Here is an 18297-nt window from a genome sequence, read left to right as displayed (position 1 = left end):
CATATACAGTACCTGACGCTAGGCTCTCTGCAGTTCTAATAGGGGTTTGGCCACTGGAGTAGGGGTAAAGTGGGGTATAGTTGGGCTTGTGTTTTCTGTGGCTGTTGATCTATCTGATTTAACAGGTATCACTACCTTTTCCAAATACCTAGTTTGTACTCCTAGAGGATCTGCACTCACCCTCTTCCTTTTGGACATCTATTACAAAAGAACAACATTTGACTGGAAAAACATAGTATGAAGACACATGGAATAGATACAGAAAATGGATAGGTATGGCATATACTCATGTATGATGCTTAAACTGAGCACATGGTGTAACAAAGTAGAAGTAATGCAAGAGGTCAGATGCGAAATATGTGCGACCAATACAACGTTGTCGAGTTAGAGCAAGCACCTTGATGGGTGAATAAGATAGGCCATCCTCCACCATGCCAAGTTTGTTAGCCAGTGGATTGTTCCACAATATTCCTCTCGTGCGCCCATTCTCATATTCATTTTGATAATGTTCAATACCTGACATGCATGAAAACATAAAAATAAGCGAGATTATCTTTCTAATCCAGAAGTGATTCTAATCCAACACTTCCTCCCTGTAAACCACTTTGTGCTATCTCTACAATTCTTCTAAGAGGTGCCATGCATGTTGTAATTTGGTCTGTGCATTAGTATAATGTGGCCTACTACTGAAAATATGATAGCTCCAGAAGTGATGATACTTCGCAGATGACAACTTCAACATATAGTAAAGAAGAACAAGTCGACCTGACCTGACAGATTCAAAATATACTAAGGGAGAATAAGTCGACTTGACCAGTCGACCACAAGAGAAGAGGATCATCTTAAAGAAGAGCAGAAGAGAAACAGATTGAAGATATTACAAGTCTTTCTATACAATGTCGGTTGGCCACCCATGATGAACCAGAGCGCACAGAGAAATACTATTCCTTCCGGTCTCTCCATATGTGGCTCACATGCATTTCGAAACTAAAGTAGGAACATTTAGCTAACCAATTAAACATCTCTCAGTTTTACTAATATCAGCATAATATCATATTTGAATTTCTACAACTAAGCTTGTTTAGCTCGATGGGTGGAGCAGTGCTATTACGACACGAACCACGTAGGCTGATCGTGGTCATCATAAAATGGGGAAACCATAAGCATGATGAGTATAGTGTTGACCAGGGCAGTTAGATGGCAGATCTAAAGCTGCAAACCGCGCAAAGGGTAGTTAGCAACCGATATTTGCCTTGAAATAACAACTAAGATTTGGTATTGTCGGGGAAACTGATCCACGAACACCTATGGGACCGGCGGACCGATCCCCTTTTGGTTCGGCGGGGGGCGGAGGTCGCACGAAGAGCAGATCGAGGCGAAGCACACGAGCAGTTTACCCAGCTTCAGAGCTCTCCGGAGAGATAATACTCCTACTGCTGCTTGTCTGATTGTATTGTGTTTTTGCTCTAGAGAGCTAAGTGTGTTCTGGCTTCGAAATGATCTGAATCCTTCCGAGCCAGTCCACCGAACCCCCCCTACGTTGCGCATGGGCCTCCTTTTATATGCACAAGGGGTCACCGACAGGTGGCAACGCAGAGAAGGGTAAAAATGTAAAAAGAGAGGTGGTTGGTACAGCTACTTGTACAGTGCTCTCTACCTAACCCTGACGGTAGGGGACAAGGGCATTAAATGCCCGTCTGTGTCGCCCTAACAGTGTAGAAAAGGACCGTCAGGGGCGCCACCGTCCGCCACGATGGCGATCTTGTCAGCATCGCATGCCACCGCTTACCGCTGGCTGCACAGCCTTCCACCACGCGTGCCTGGAAAGGCCCCCAGGGCGACACATTGGTGGATGCGCTGGAGCGTGGGCACAGAGTGGCCGCTTGCCGCGGCAAGCGTCTTGCCGTGGTCGTGGTCTTGTCGCGCCCGGAAGCTTGTCGCTCGCCGAGCCTTGCCGGGACGCGTGGCGCGTCGCGACAAGCTCCTTGAGATGCCTCGGTTGGCCCTCCCGGCAAGCTCCTCTTGCCGGGGCCTTGTCACTTAAATACTTTGTTTTTGAATGGCTCCAAAGGAGCCACGGAGTATCTTGGCTGTCACCCGACAAGCCCTTGCCGTGGGGCGCTGCAACTGCCCGTGCACAAGTTCGGGGTACTTGGGTACCCCTACTCTAGTACACCGACAGGAGCCCCCAGGCCTGGGCCACACACGGTGCCGAGCGCTGTTGGGCCAGGCCCAAAACAAGGCACGGGCACGCGCGGCCCGGGTAACGCCGAATCTTGCTCTGTACCCACCGCGCCCTCCCCTAAAGGCACGCGCTGAACGCGGCATCATGGGAGAGATTGTGGGGGGTTCTTTATTCGGAAGGGCGAAACGTCCGCCCCCTCCCTCTTTATAAGCAGGGGAAACAGGGGCAGTTTCCCCACTCCGCCGGTTGTTACTCCAACTCCCAGAAATCTCCGCCGCTCCCCCTTCTTCTCAAAGCCGAAAGAGAGCAGCGCTCCACCCCCCGTCGCCTCCAGCACCACCAACGCCGCCGATCTCCCCCGCCACCTCCGCCATGGCTCCGAAAGCCGAGAAGGGGAAGGGCGTGAAGTCAGCCGAGGTGCAGCGGCTCGCGGCGCTGCGGAAGGAGCGGGCCATCTTCCCCCCTCAGCTCGGCGCCAAGGAGCTGAGGGAGTACTACTACCTTTTCTGGTCGACGGAGACGCGTGCGCACCCGCGCACGAGGGTACTCCCGACCACCGCATCGGAGCTGGCTCCAAACGGGTACCCATTCTTCACGCCATTCTTCTATTGCGGGCTCTGCCCGCCCTTCTCGGAGTTCTTCTGTGATATCATGAACACATACGGGCTCCGCCTCCTAGATTTCACCCCCAACGCCGTCCTGACGATGGCATTTTTCGCACATCTGTGCGAAAACTTTGTCGGAGTCCACCCAAACGTAGCCCTCTTCCGCCACTTCTTCATGCCCCGAGTCGAGAGAGGAGAGCCCCTTGCCGGAGGAATCGCCTGGATCTCGAGAGTCGGCAAGAAAGAAGCCTATCTGGAGGGAGAGCTTCGCAGCAAATGGGAGGAGTGGAGAGCGGAGTGGTGCTGGATCGTTGAGGAGAACCCGCAGCCGTTCACTGCCGTGCGCCAAGCCCCAATAGTATGCGGCAATGATTGGAGCAACATGGCCCCGGAAGACGACAGGCTGAAGATCGCAGTCACCCGAATCCTCCGCCTTAGGCTTGCCGGGCTCACTGTAGGCACTGTCGGCGCAGATTTCCTTCGCTGCCGCATTGCCCCCTTGCAAGAGAGAGGGAGACCTGCCTGGGAGTTCAAGAACTCGGCGGACATCATGAGGCTGCGCCCGGGCCTCAACTTCAATTTCACCGTCCTGGAGCTGGATGCAATGCTCCTGGAGCTGTTCAAACGCGACCCTCAGCACCCATTCCTGTTGCCGAGGAGCGTTGTTCCTTTGTGCAATAATTCTTCACTTGACCGGATCCGCGCGATGATGTCGTTGTGCGATTCGCATGGAATTGCCCCAACCTGGCAAGAGCCTGCGGATGACGTCGTGCGGGCGTTCTTCGACAGTCTGGAGGAAGTGCCGATCCGCGCTGACGAGCAGAGGAGCCTCACCCGTGACACCACCGACGCGGAGCTGCAGCACATCGCCACTAGGGCGGAAGAGGCTGCAGCCGCAGCTGCCGCGGGTGAGTTCGGGTTCACTGAGGAGGAGGCAGAGGCAGCAGAGGCGGCAAGCCTTGCCGAGCGCGAGGAGTTTGCTGGCGAGGAAGATCTTGCCGGCCCCGAAGCTGAGCCGAGCGAGCACGGCGAGGAAGAGCCCGAGCCTTCAGACAGCTTGCCGCAAGTGGAGCCCCCGGCTGCACCAAGAAGGCGTCTCCGCAGGGCCGGTGACGCAGCGGGGCGCTAGACGGGTCAACAGCTGCCGAGCCGCGCGACACACTCTACCGCGGCAAGCACCGTTGCCGCGGGAGCGCCTCCCGCCGCTGCGGCAACTGGAGCGGGACCTTCCCGGTCCACCGCTGCTGCTCCTGCCAAGCGGACAAGGGAGCCCACTCCTCTGCCTCGTCGCACCGGAGGCGAGCCGTACTTCGATCTCTCTGTTCTCAGCTCCGATGATGAAGAAGAAGAGTAAGCTTTCTTGCTGTCCTTGTAGTTCTTCAATCTTGTCGCTTTTATTATGTATCTGACTTGCTTCGATCTGAATCCATTCCTTTTCAGGACGCTGGCCTAGAGAGCAGCGAAGAGGGCCAAGGCCTCGGTGATCGTCATCGAAGACGATCCCACCGTGTCAGCAGGGGGCGTTCCTGAGCTCACCTTGACGGACCTGGCCACTACTTCCCAGAGCAGTCCCCATCGCAGCCCCCAGTGTAAGTTTATAATTTACTTCCCGCCGTCAGGTGCGCATGGGTGCTCTTTTCTCTTACTGATATCCTGATTATTGAATTTGTGTAGGAGCAGAGCAGCCCCACCAGGAGGGCCCGGAAGCCGCCCCCGAAGCGCCATCTGCTTCGACTACGCCGCCAAGGGTGGAGTCCCCGGCAAGGGAGCGCTCTTCGGCAAGGGAGAGCTCTCCGGCAAGGGCCAATTCTCCGGCAAGGGACGACACCAGTGATCCTCCGGCGACTGAGACCGCGACCGCAGATCCCACCACAGGTAATCCACTTGCCTAAAAACTTGCCCTTGAGTTTTTGTTCTTCTGACTTTGTTTTTGCATATTTTCTTGACTTCTCTCCCTTCTTCATTCTTCAGATCCACCCTCCACTGAGCCGATGGAGACCGAAGCCGCTGAAGGAGAGGCCGGCGCTGATGAACCCGCCGGTGAAGAGGCCGCTAAGGCTGCCGCAGAAGCCGGCGAGGGATCCGGTGGTCGTACTGACGGCCCTGAGGCCGCAGGAGCGCCAGGCGCTGCACCGACCGCCGATCCTCCTGCCGCTGCCGCAGAGCCAGACTCCGAGGAGCCCCAGCCCGGCGCCTACTTGAAGACCGGCGATGGCGTCTTCATTAAGCTCCCCTGGGCTTCGAGCTCTACGGCGCCGGTCGAGGGAGAAACCTTTGACGGAGAAGTGCTCGCTTCCGCCGGATTGGCGCTGGTTGACGCGCCAAGCAGCAGGGAGGAGCCTGAAGAGGAGCGGCTGCTGCGGAAGCTGACGTCGCTCTACCGCGCCCGACAAGCCAAGTTGGCTTCCCGAGAAGCGCTTGTCGCGAGGGAGGAACTTCGGGATCTCAGGCAGGAGACTCTCCGGAGCTTGGCGGAGGAGCGGGAGCAAGTCGCCGAGGAGAGGAAGGCCTTCCTCCTCGCGAAGGCTGAGGTCGAAGAACAGCAGCGGCTTGCTGCCGAGAGGTTATCTGCGCGGGAGGGAGAATTGGCGCAGCGCAAGGTGAACCTAGACAGCCACGAGGAAGAGCTCGCCGCGCGGGAGCAAGCAATTGGTGGCGCTCTCCAAGAAGCATGGGATGCTGCCGCGGCTGCCGAGGCCGCCAAGAAAGAGCTGGAGGTAAAAGTGGCGCAGCTGGAGGCCAATCTCCGGACGAGCGGCGAGGAGCTCGCCGCGCTCAAGAGCGAGCGCGAGAAGGATGCTGCTGCCCACGGTGAGCTGCAAGGTCTTCTCGCGGAGAGGAGCAAGGAGCTCTGCGCCGCCAAGGACTCCAACGCGGATCTCGAGCTGAAGCTGGCCACGCTGGCACAGACGCTGGACGCCGCCAAGGAGCGAGAGGTGGCCTTGTCGGAGAAGATCAAGGCCGACGAGGCGCTGCTGGCGAGCATTGCCATCACCCAGAACTCGTTCAGGGAGACGGTGGAGCACTGGACCGAGGGTCTGGTGAATATCGCTGCAGTCATCGACGGGGAGCTGGCGCAGCTGGGGATAAAGGACTTCGGGTATCCTTCCGACGAGCATCTCCAACCCAGCGCCAAGCTCAGTTTGTTCTTCAAGGGCGTGGCAACGGCCCTCCAGCGGCTTCGGGAGAAGATCCCAAAGCAGCTGGCCGACGAGTCGCGCAAGATTTGCGCGGGAGTTCTTCAGAAGGTGCTAGTGAAGGTGGCCTTCCGCAACCCAGGCCTCAACCTCACCAACGTGCTTAGGTCCCTGCCGCCCGACGCCGATCTGGAAGCACTCAAGGCCCTTGTCGCACCCATTGTGGAAAAGGTGAGTGAGATCAGGAGGGTTGAGTGTGGTCGCATAGACTAGGCCGCCCGCTTTATCTTTTTCCTTGTCGCTGCTGGTCATGTCATGGAAACAATGTGTTAGAGCTGCGACAAGTTATCTTGTAATATAACTTTATTTTGGATGATGATCGCTATATTATTTCCTTTACTAGATCTCTTGCTTTGTATGTTTTTACCCTATGCTTTTAGGGTACTTGTCGGCGCAGGCACCCGAGCCGCGAGCGCTCAGTGCGGGACGTCAGCAGCCTGCTGGCGGTGCCGCTCCGACAAGAAACCTTGTCGCGACTAGTTGCAGCACACTTAAGTTGTTGAGCGGACTCGAAACAAAGTAAGGGCGCATCTAGCTACGAGTTGGTTCCTCCGCGCACAGGTTTTCCATACAAAGCACAGTCATTCGAGGAAGATAACTTAAAAATTAAAACTAATTGCTCAAACTTTGGCAACTTAGCTTTTCTGTCGTTTGCTTCCCGGCAAGGTAAATCTTCCTTAAACGACGCCTGGTCCATACCATTATCTTCTCCTCCCCCCCCGGCTAACTTGTGTGCAAGGGAACCTTCTTTTCCTTTGTTTGAGAAAAAAGAGAGAAGAGAAAATAAAGATATGGGGCCTTTCGGCTCGTCATTGCTTACCGGGTGTGGGTGCTGCACAAAGTGTCAGATAAAGCATGCAAATGTAAAGTAAAAAGCATGAAGGTGACAAGATGTGCGAAGCACATGAGGTTTACTTATGCACGGGATCTGCGCCCGGCTTTGTACAAAGGATTACATGCAACAACGGCAAGACTTGTACAAAAAGGTGGTTGCCGGAACAGGTTCCGGCAACCGCGCCCTACGGGTAAAACTTACGAAGATGCTCAATGTTCCAGGAGTTGCTCACCGGAATGCCATCTTCGGTCTCAAGGCGGACAGCGCCAGGCCTAGTGACTCGTTTCACCCGGTAAGGGCCTTCCCACATCGGCGTCAACTTGTTGGAATTCTTGGCAGACTGAACGCGCCGAAGAACAAGGTCTCCTTCCTCGAAGCTTCTGGCATTAACTTTGCGGCTATGGTAGCGGCGCAAAGCTTGCTGGTATCGAGCAGCTCGTACAGCATCCTGAAGACGATCCTCCTCAAGGAGCAGCGCGTCATCTTGTCGCAGCTGCTCTTTCTCAAGCTCATCATAAGCGAGCACTCGAGGTGACCGGTATACGAGTTCCGTGGGGAGAATTGCCTCCGCTCCATAGACTAGAGCGAAACGCGTCTGGCTAGTGGCTCGATTTGGCGTCGTCCTGATCGACCAAAGAACCACCGGCAGCTCCTCGATCCAGTTTCTTCCGCACCTGTGCAGCCTGTCGAAAGTTCTGGTCTTGAGCCCACGCAGCACTTCAGCATTTGCCCTCTCCGCTTGACCGTTGCTTCTCGGATGAGCAACAGAAGCGAAGCAGACCTTGGCGCCAAGATCTTGGACGTATTGCCTGAAGGTGCGGCTCGTGAATTGCGTGCCGTTGTCGGTGATGATCCTGTTAGGGATCCCGAAACGGCAAACAATCGACCTGAAGAACTTGACTGCTGACTGTGCTGTCACCTTCCTCACTGGTTCCACTTCCGGCCACTTCGTGAACTTGTCGATTGCAACGTACAAGTACTCGAAGCCCCCGACAGCTCGAGGGAAAGGGCCGAGGATATCGAGCCCCCAGACCGAAAATGGCCAGGATAAAGGGATCGTCTGGAGAGCTTGAGCTGGTTGGTGAATCTGCTTGGAATGGAACTGGCACGCTTCACACTTGGTTACTTGTGCAGTTGCATCCTAGAGGGTTGTCGGTCAAAAGAAACCTTGCCAGAAAGCTTTGACGGCAAGTGCTCTTGCGCCAATGTGGTGACCACATATGCCTCCATGTATCTCTGCCAACAGCTTCTGTCCGTCTTCCCGCCAAATACACTTCAATTTCACACCGTTGAGTCTTCTTCTGTAGAATATGTTGTCGACAAACTGGTACATACTTGACTGCCGGGCTACTTTTTCTGCTTCTTCTTGCTCTTCGGGAAGTTCTCCTGTCTGAAGGAAACGGACAATCTGCGGTGCCCATGCTGGATCTTGCGGCTCGACAACAAGGACTAAAGGCACATCTAGTGTTGCGGGAACATCCGCTTCTACAGCGAGAACCTGCGGCTCAGTCGGAGCTTGATGTTCCCCGGCAAGCTTGCCGGAACAAAGCTTGTCGGGAGCGTCTGCTTCGACGGAACAAGCACTAAGACTTGCCGGAGCAAACTGCTCCTCAGCACCCCTAGTGTTGATTTTGGGGACCTTCTTGGCGGCTGCTTCGGGAAGCTCTGCCGGAAAGTAGTCACCGGAAATCAACTTTCTCTTCTTGATCTGTCCAGTCGGTGGTGTCATGGATGGTTGAGTTAGCTTGAGCACAAAGATCCCTGGTTCCACAGGTAACTTAAGTGCGGCACACTTTGACAGGCCATCAGCAATGTCATTTTGAGCTCTTGGAACATGTTCCATCTGTAGGCCGTCAAAGTGCTCTTCTAGCTTTCTCACTTCATCGACATAAGCTTCCATCAACGGACTCTGATAATTCTTGTTCACATGGCGAACGACAAGCTGTGAGTCTCCCCTGACAATGAGTTTCTTAATCCCAAGGTCTGCCGCGATCCTGAGACCAGCAAGCAAGCCTTCGTACTCTGCAGTATTGTTCGTTGCTTGCTCCTTGGGAAAGTGCATCTGGACTACGTACTTGAGGTGCTCTCCGGTGGGCACGACAAGCAGCACGCCCGCACATGCGCCTTGCAGCGAGAAGGCAACATCAAAATACATCAACCACTCTTTGCTTGCTTCCTTGACGGGGATGCTCGTCTCTGAAATCTCTTCATCTGGTGTTGGCGTCCACTCTGCTATGAACTCTGCCAATGCCCTGCTTTGGATAGTTGAAGTGGTTTCAAACTTGAGGCCAAAGCTTGACAGTTCCAGTGCCCACTCGACAATCCTGCCTGTTGCTTCTGGATTTTGCAGTATCCTCTTCAACGGAAAGCGAGTGACAACTGTGATCTCATGTGCTTGGAAGTAATGGCGCAGCTTTCTCCAGGCCATGAGAAGGCCGAAAAGCAACTTCTGCACACCGGAGTACCTTGACCTAGCCCCTTGCAAAAGGGAACTGACAAAGTAAACTGGGTGCTGCACCATTCTCTTCTACACCTCCTTGTGTGTCTGCGCAGATCCATCTTTGTCGGGACCAGGGCTTGCCGGACCAGAGCTTGCCAGACTAGAGCTTGCCGGTGAAGCCCCCTGCTTGTCGCTGGATGCATCCGCCGTGGTTGCTGGCTCATCATCTGCCTCCCTCTCCGCCACTAACGCATCACTAACCACTTGATTGGTTGCCGCTATATACAGCAGCAACTTCTTTTGTGGCCTAGGTGCGACAAGTGTTGGAGCGGAGGACAGGTATCTCTTCAAGTCCTGCAGCGCAGCCTCCGTTCCGGAGTCCATTTCATTGGACCTGCCTTTTTCAATATTTTGAAAAACGGCAGGGCGCGCTCAGTAGATCTAGAGATAAACCTGCTGAGAGCAGCCACGCAACCGGCAAGTCTTCGTACATCCTTGACGCGCTTTGGTGCTTCAATCTGCTCAATGGCCTTGATCTTGTCGGGATTGGCTTCAATCCCCCGCTGGGATACAAAGAACCCGAGAAGCTTGCCGGAAGGGACTCCAAACACACACTTCTCGGGGTTCAGCTTGAGGTTGATCTTGCGCAGATTCGCAAAGGTTTCATCTAAATCTTGGATCAGGGTTGCTTTGTCCTTGCTTTTGACCACTATGTCATCCATGTAGGCTTCCACATTTCTGTGCATTTGCGGCTCAAAAGCATGATGTACTACCCTTGCAAATGTTGAACCAGCATTCTTCAAACCAAAGGGCATCCGTACAAAACAGTATGTGCCACATGGGGTAATGAACGCGGTTTTTTCCTCATCCTCTTCTGCCATGAAGATCTGATGGTATCCTGAGTATGCATCAAGAAATGAAAGCAAGTCACATCCGGCTGTGCAGTCAACAATCTGGTCGATGCGCGGCAAGGGAAATGGGTCTTTGGGACAAGCTTTATTGACATCGGTAAAATCGATACAAAGACTCCATTTCCTGTTAGCTTTGCGTACGATAACAAGATTGGCCAACCACGTAGGATGGAGCACTCCTCTGACAAGGCCGGCTGCTTCTAACTTCTTGATTTCTTCTGCGATGAATTCTTGGCGCTCCACTGGCTGCTTCCTAACTCTATGCTTGACGGGCCGCGCATGAGGACAGACGGCAAGGTGGTGCTCAATTACTTTCCTGGGAACACCGGGGATGACAGACGGTTGCCATGCAAACACGTCGACATTCGCCCACAGGAAAGCAACGAGCGCGCTTTCCTATTTAGGATTGAGCGTGGCACTGATGGTGAAGGTACCACCAGTGCCGTCCTCCTTGGCGGACACCTTCTTGGTCTCTGGTGGAGCTGCCATTGCCTTCTTACACTTGTCGGTGGAGCTCGATGGTGCGTCCTTGACGGTAGCGCAGCACTCCGAAGAGGTGCGCTTGCCGGAGTGGGCATCAGAACTCTTGCCGGACTTAGTCTTCTTCTTCCCCCCGGGAGCTTCAGCGGCAAGTGACTTGCGATCTGTTGCAGCTGTTGCCTCCCGGTAGATCTTGTCGGCGCAGATAAGGGCATCCTTCTTGCCGCCAGGGACAGAGATGACGCTTATCGGACCTGGCATCTTTAGTACGTTGTATGCATAGTGAGAGGCTGCCATGAATTTGGCGAGTGCTGGACGGCCGAGTATCCCATTGTAAGGCAATGGGAAGTCGGCAACATCAAAAGTGACCCTCTCAGTCCTGAAGTTCAGCTCGCTGCCAAATGTTACCGGCAACGTGATCTTTCCCTTCGGCTTGCTCCTTCCCGGATTGATTCCTTGAAATGTGCCGGTCTCTTCGAGCTCGTTGTCAGGGATCTGGAGTTTTTGGAGCACCGCGGAGGAGATCAGGTTCAAGCCGGCCCCGCCGTCAACTAGCATCTTAGTGACCTTGAGGTTGCGGATAGTTGGCGAAACCAACATCGGCAAGCACCCGACCGCAGTTATGCGATCTGGGTGGTCCTCAATATCAAAGATGATAGGCATGCTGGACCATTTCAGAGGCCTGCGCGACTCAACGGGTGGTTCTGCCGCATTGACTTCCCGCACCCATTGTTTGAGCTGGCGGTGTGAAGTATGCAGAGAAGCACCGCCGTCAACGCACAGGACCTCTGTGGCTTTCTGGAACTCCTACTCATCAGTTTCGTCATCATCCATGTCTTTGTCATCGTCGTCATCTTCATCTTTGTCGCGGCCGCGGGGAGGTCTGTCTCCTTGCCGCTGCTTGGCCTTGCCTCGGCGTCCTCCTCGGCCGGGACGTTTCTTGCCGGATCCTCCAGCACCTTCCTGGGCTTTCTCCTTGTCGCGCCGCTCGTACTCAGCCTTCTGCTGCTCGACAAGCTGCTCGACTTTCTTGCAGCTCTGGAGGTCATGGCCCTTGGTGCGGTGGAGATAATACTCCTACTGCTGCTTGTCTGATTGTATTGTGTTTTTGCTCTAGAGAGCTAAGTGTGTTCTGGCTTCGAAATGATCCAAATCCTTCCGAGCCAGTCCCACCGAACCCCCCCTACGTTGCGCATGGGCCTCCTTTTATATAAACAAGGGGTCACCTACAGGTGGCAACGCAGAGAAGGGTAAAAATGTAAAAAGAGAGGTGGTTGGTACAGCTACTTGTACAGTGCTCTCTACCTAACCCTGACGGTAGGGGACAAGGGCATTAAATGCCCGTTTGTGTCGCCCTAACAGTGTAGAAAAGGACCGTCAGGGGCGCCACCGTCCGCCACGATGGCGATCTTGTCAGCATCGCATGCCACCGCTTACCGCTGGCTGCACAGCCTTCTGCCATGCGTGCCTGGAAAGGCCCCCAGGGCGACACGTTGGTGGATGCGCTGGAGCGTGGGCACAGAGTGGCCGCTTGCCGCGGCAAGCGTCTTGCCGTGGTCGTGGTCTTGTCGCGCCCGGAAGCTTGTCGCTCGCCGAGCTTTGCCGGGACGCGTGGCGCGTCGCGGCAAGCTCCTTGAGATGCCTCGGTTGGCCCTCCCGGCAAGCTCCTCTTGCCGGGGCCTTGTCTTCTTGACTTAAACACGGAGTATCTTGGCGGTCACCCGACAAGCCCTTGCCGCGGGGCGCTGCAACTGCCCGTGCACAAGTTCGGGGTACTTGGGTACCCCTACTCTAGTACACCGACAGGTATGGACAAGAAAGTACAGTCAACAAGTGACAAAGAAATGCAATTCTGATGTCTCTCTACATGTCGCGACATGCATTTGGAAACTCAAGTGGTACCTTTAGCTAACCAATTAAATGTGTCTGCTAACTAATACCAGTATCACATCACAATCATATTTGAACATCTAAGCTTTGGAATTTTGAGTGTTGTGTTGTTTAGCTTGAAGGGTGGAGTAATGCTAGTACGACAGAAAGCACCTACGCAGATCATAGTAGAGTAGATAAAAGGGGAAAACCCTAAGCATCAAGTGTAAAATCAGGAAAGTGGAACTAGTTGGACCAGTGGGTGGCGCACATGCTTTTAGAAACGAATATAGGAACATTAGGTGACCAATTAAACGTTCTCTTTTTTAGTAATATGAGCATCATATTAGATTCAGATTTCAACACGTAAGCTTTGGAATTATGAGTGGCATGTTGTTTCGCTTGATGGATTGAGGTCTCGAAGAGCAGTGCTAGCACGACACGAAGCAGTGAAGCACCTACAATGATGGTAGTGAATACAAAGGGGGGAACCATAAGCTTTACGAGTATAGTGACTGTGCCATGGCGGATCTGAAGGTGCAAATCGGACAAAGCTACTTCTCAACCTTTCAACTAGCCACTACGTTTTGGTACGGACAACTGAAGTACAGTAAACAATTTATGATCTATTTTCCGGGTGAGATCAATAACTTAAGCACATATGGAAGAGTACTGCCTCTCTTGCGACACCGTGTAGGCCCCTGCTGATTCATTGAGGGTGCTGCGGGTGCGATGGCTGTCGGCGGCGAGGAAGAAGACTTTAGACGGCAGATGGCCGGGTCAGGGGATAAATCCTGTTGCTGTGGACGAGGCGGTTGTAGGAGCGGCAACAAAAAGGTGGATGACGGCGCCAATGAAGCGAGACGACATGATGAAAGGATCCTGGTCCGGTGCCGTGGATGAGAGACGTCCATCTCTTGCAGTGGACGACGGGGTAGGGGTAGCAGCTCCAGCAAGGTGGAGGATGGGGTGGCGAACGGAGGAGGCTGGCCGCAGTGGGGAGGTCGTCGTGGCGCCGATGGTGTATGAATGGGGAAATGTAGGGGGAGGGGGGATCTCAAACTTTGGGATGCGCTTGTCTGAAATGTGGGAAAGTTACGAACTTATCGCCCATTTAAAATTTCGGACTTCACGTCGGTTGGGGATAGGACAGTAATCTCGCATCTCCCAAATATTTGCCAGTAACGATTTCGGGCGAGGAGAGGGTGTTTTGCTTCCCACGGTTGGCGCCCACGGTGTATGAACAGGGCTGACAGGTAGGGCGGTTGTGTCACGTCTAAGGGAAGTTACACATCTGCCCCTATTTAAAATATTAGCCTACATCGATTTCGGACGAGGAGAGTTTGTTTTGCCGCCCACCATGGATGAATGGGGAAATGGAGGGAGAGACACATGCCTTTCGGATGAGCTTGAATCAAATGTGTTTTGCCATCCAGGTTTGGCGCCCATCATGTATGAATGGGCTCAGAGGCCGTCATGTCACGTCTGATTGAATTACTAGTCTGCCCCTATCGACAATAGTGTAAATCTGATCAATAAGGATGTCAAGTGTCAGGGGTAGACAGTAATTTCCATCTCGCAAACACTTGCTTTGGGCAGCCCACAAATGATAGTGGGTGTTTAGCCGCTTCATTCAAAATTGGGAGAATTAGCATTCATGTTTGCCCTGGGCCCTGGCAACTAATCCAAATTCAACTTTTATTCGATTATGAATATCCACAAATAATTCTATGTTTTGTTATTTATTTCTTCAAAACCACAACAAAGATTTATTCCACCTTTATATATGATTATGATTTAGAAATGCCATGATCTTCGAATTCAGTAGGTTGGATACACTTTGAGTCAAACAATTATTTCATCCAATACAATATGCTCACACGAAAAATAGTTCACCTTATGCCAATCATACAAGTACCAAGGATTACCTCGCCTAAAAACATAGGGGGTCTTACAACATAATCCATTCAGAGACATGACACAACATGCAAGTACAATTATCTAATGACAATTTCAACTGGTATCTAAAGAAGAACTGGGATTACCTTGGGCTTCAGATAGCAGAAGTAGCAGGACCTCCTCCGTCTTCAAATGCAACATTCCTACTTCCTCCAATTCTTGGGTTGCTTGCATTATGCGTGCAACTAATTGCATGATTTTCAGCTTCAAGATCGAGATTACCTCATTAATGGCAGCCGCACAATCTCTTTCTGCCTCTAGTAGAGCCTCAAGAACTATAATATCTGTGCTCAGACTGCTCCCCGACGGTGTTGCCTCTGAACTGCTACCATCTGGTAACATGGACGGCGCACTGCTTCCACAAATAGATTCTGGGGTTGTACCTTGTGTCCTAGTGTGAACGGCATCCTGAAAGGTTTCCGCTGGACATAAGTAAGAGATGGTTATCGCATGATCCAGGTAGTAAGCTTACATGGTAAATGACATACGAATTATTGTCGAGCATGGCAAGCAATATTTAAATGGTTCGAAGCAGCATCAACCGAAAAGAGATTAAAATACTAAGATGAAACTAGGGATGTAAGTGGCAAATAAACGACATCCGCCAGTGCCATCTAGTTAGTTTTTGCTACCTCCTAGTTCATTTTCCTCAAGAAACAAAAACACTTTTGAACTATCATACCACTATTGGACTTTAATCGGGATTAAACGGGACCCAGTTGACATCCATAGTTGAAAGGGAGTGTACCACCGCTATATTTAAGTTGCCAAGGCATCTAAGCAGTTGAAATAATCTGGGAAAGCACTTAACAGTGTGGCCTCATATAAACTATGAAGGCAGTGTTGTGATGAAGTTCAGAGGAAAAGTTAAGGACTCAAATGAACTAGGCATGCATTTCTTTACGGTAGTACAATAGGCACTGCTGACATATTGGCCAACTCAGGTATAGCGTAACAAGTAACAAACAAGCATTCAAATCAAGCAATACAACAAAGCAGACAACTGAACTATTTGTAATTCTGTAGGATTATAGGTTGTGGGAACAAGCCAAGAAAGCAGCCCACATGCATTACATTTCACATGTACTAAAACACACTTGCTTACCATATGTTGCTGTGAAGCCTCGCTGTTGTTGCAATGTTCTTTGAAGTTATCGTCAGCATCCCATGGTTGCAAATCTAGTTGTTATAGTATGTTCTGCACCCTCTATTTAGGTAAAATTAATTTTAGTCGCATGCACTGGTTCGAATTGATCATCAATGGTTCATCTAAACTAATGAAGGAAGGGTGTGTGCATACACAACAATATATCTTCTTCCCTCTATTTTTATGCTTGTTCGGGGTGCCAACCCCAAAAGAACAAATATTTTGCTTGATGGGGTTGGCAGCTCCATAACTAATAGAAGCATCAAATTAGTCATGCAACTTGGGAAGATCAAGAACACACAAAAAAGTAATGAACAGAGGCTCGGTGCAGTGATGTAATAGCTAGCATCAGAAAATGTAGGGTAAAACGAACAAAAAGCAGCGGAACCACATGCTAGTTTGCTGATGTGTATTTAAGCATAGAGAACATGAAGCAGTCTGATTGAACCAACATGTGGCATCAGAACAACACCATTATCATAAATATAGCATGCAAGAAGTAAAATAATAGGCAGGGATATCTAGGAAGTACAGTAATACTTAGGACAAAACTAAAGCATATTAACTATATGTGCACTGGTATGTAATTTAGCACATGTAACATGTTCACTGCCAGAAGTATGGCCCTACAGGGGCAAGCAGAATAACGTGTCTCAAGAAAAATTGAATGATGTCCTGAAGAAATTCAAAGGTGCGGTGCTTATGCTAAGAAAGTGAACATAGGCACCGGCCGTTGGATAATAGTACCTGATTCTCGGCGGCGTATGGGTATCGTTGTCATACTTGATAGCTAAGCATCGTCGATGGTGCTCGTTTTGCGGTTGAGTTTGGGCCGGCTGTCACCATCGCTCAAGCGGCTCTGGTGCTTCAGTTGTGACGCCTGTCGACATGCAAGAAAGCTCATCTGTGGTAAGTGAACAGTTGCACGATCAAGAAGAGAAAAACCTAAGGAGTACAAATCGAAATAACCTGATGAAGCTGCGACGTCAGTAAAGCAAGGCCGTTGGAGTTGAATACGACATCCGTGGAGCGGGTCTGGTGCAGTGGACGAAGGCTTCGGCGGGCGCGATGTACAGTGCTTTCGGTGAGGTGGATCTGTTGCGGCGGACGAGGGCTTGTATGAAGGGCCAGCGATGGGGCATACGAGGGAGTTAGTGAAGGGCCTACACTATGGTGGACCATGATGGCGGTCAAGGAGATCTGGAGCGGTGGACAAGCCAGTCGCTGAAGGGGCTCCGGTGAAGTGGTGAGTTGGCAGTTGGGGGTTCCAAGGTGCGGAAGGTAGATCCGGCGGGGTGTGAGGTCCACCGCTGCGGCGGAGGACTAGATTCAGCGGCTTGCCGGGGTTGGGGGGGGACCGGGGAGGGGCACTGGGGAAGAATGTTGGGGGCAAAAAGGGGGAAACAATGGAGTTACCAAAGCAGCCCTTTTCCGTTCATGCGGCAGGGGTAAAATAGGAATATCGCAGGGCTAAACTTTCGGACGCGAGATATTTCGATGTGAGAGGGAAGTTTCAAAGCTTTTGGCGCCTGAAATTATAAGTGTTCTGCTCTTGTACGGCCGACTATGATATCATGGTCGAGAATTTATTTGTTTTGCACGCAAAAAAAGTGCATGTTTTGAAAATCAGTGTCTCCAACTCGAAACTTAGATTGTCCATTCAATTCAAATATGGATCATTGAGCTAGTACAAGCAAATATCATCATACGGTCCAATTCAAATGAAATTCCAAATGTGTTTATCCTAAATATGATGACAAAAGCAAAAATGTGTATGTGTATGAATAAAGTGGATGATTATAAAGTATGAACATGCCCGTATGTGTATATCTCTAGGTTTGATATATGAATTTGTAATCACGAAATCCCGACTTAAAAATGTACCTCCGTTTAAATGAATTACAGAAGCTAATGATGGAGTCGAATTCCAAAATTCCAATCTTAGGTTTGTAATTCTAGTACATCAAGGTATATTACGCATGTTCAAAAGTATCGTTATCTCATAGTCCAAACTGTGAAACAAATTGATCAACCATGAGTGCACACACTATTGACCATATATATCTCAATTACACAAGTTGTTCTCTCCCATAGACACGAACACACAAGCACATTAACACCCCCTCTCTTCTAAAGTTCGGACCCCAATATAGGTCTCTATCTTGTCTCTCAAGCATGCACACATCTCTTCCCCCACTCTCTAGGTCTCCCGACATCTCTCTTTGCCAAGCACACGCACTATGTAGAGTGTATCTTTCCCATACACACAAAACGTCGCCCCCAAACGTCTATCTACCTAGTTATGTGGTTCTCGCACACTCACCTTACACACCACCCCCACTGCAAACAAGCACACTTTGTCTCCTTGTGCACCACTCTCCCCTTTCTATCTCTCCCACATGCGGACCTGCCCCAGCTCCTTCCCTATATACATATATGTCGTGACTCTTTCCATAGCTCCCTAATGTATCATCGTTCTCAATCTCGCATGTTGTTTTCTACACCATCTATTCTAGACTCATGAAGTCCCTATCACACACACGATGAATCGCTTCCCTTGCGTCTCATACATAGGCCAATTTCGAACAACATCAACATTGTCTCCCTATCTATACGCCATTTATGGACACAAACAACCCCTCTCCCCCTCTCTTCCTCTCTCTCTCTCT

This window comes from Triticum dicoccoides, chromosome 4B (assembly GCF_002162155.2).
Source record: "Triticum dicoccoides isolate Atlit2015 ecotype Zavitan chromosome 4B, WEW_v2.0, whole genome shotgun sequence".
NCBI lineage: Eukaryota > Viridiplantae > Streptophyta > Magnoliopsida > Poales > Poaceae > Triticum > Triticum dicoccoides.
Note: the sequence above shows the minus strand (reverse complement) of the source record.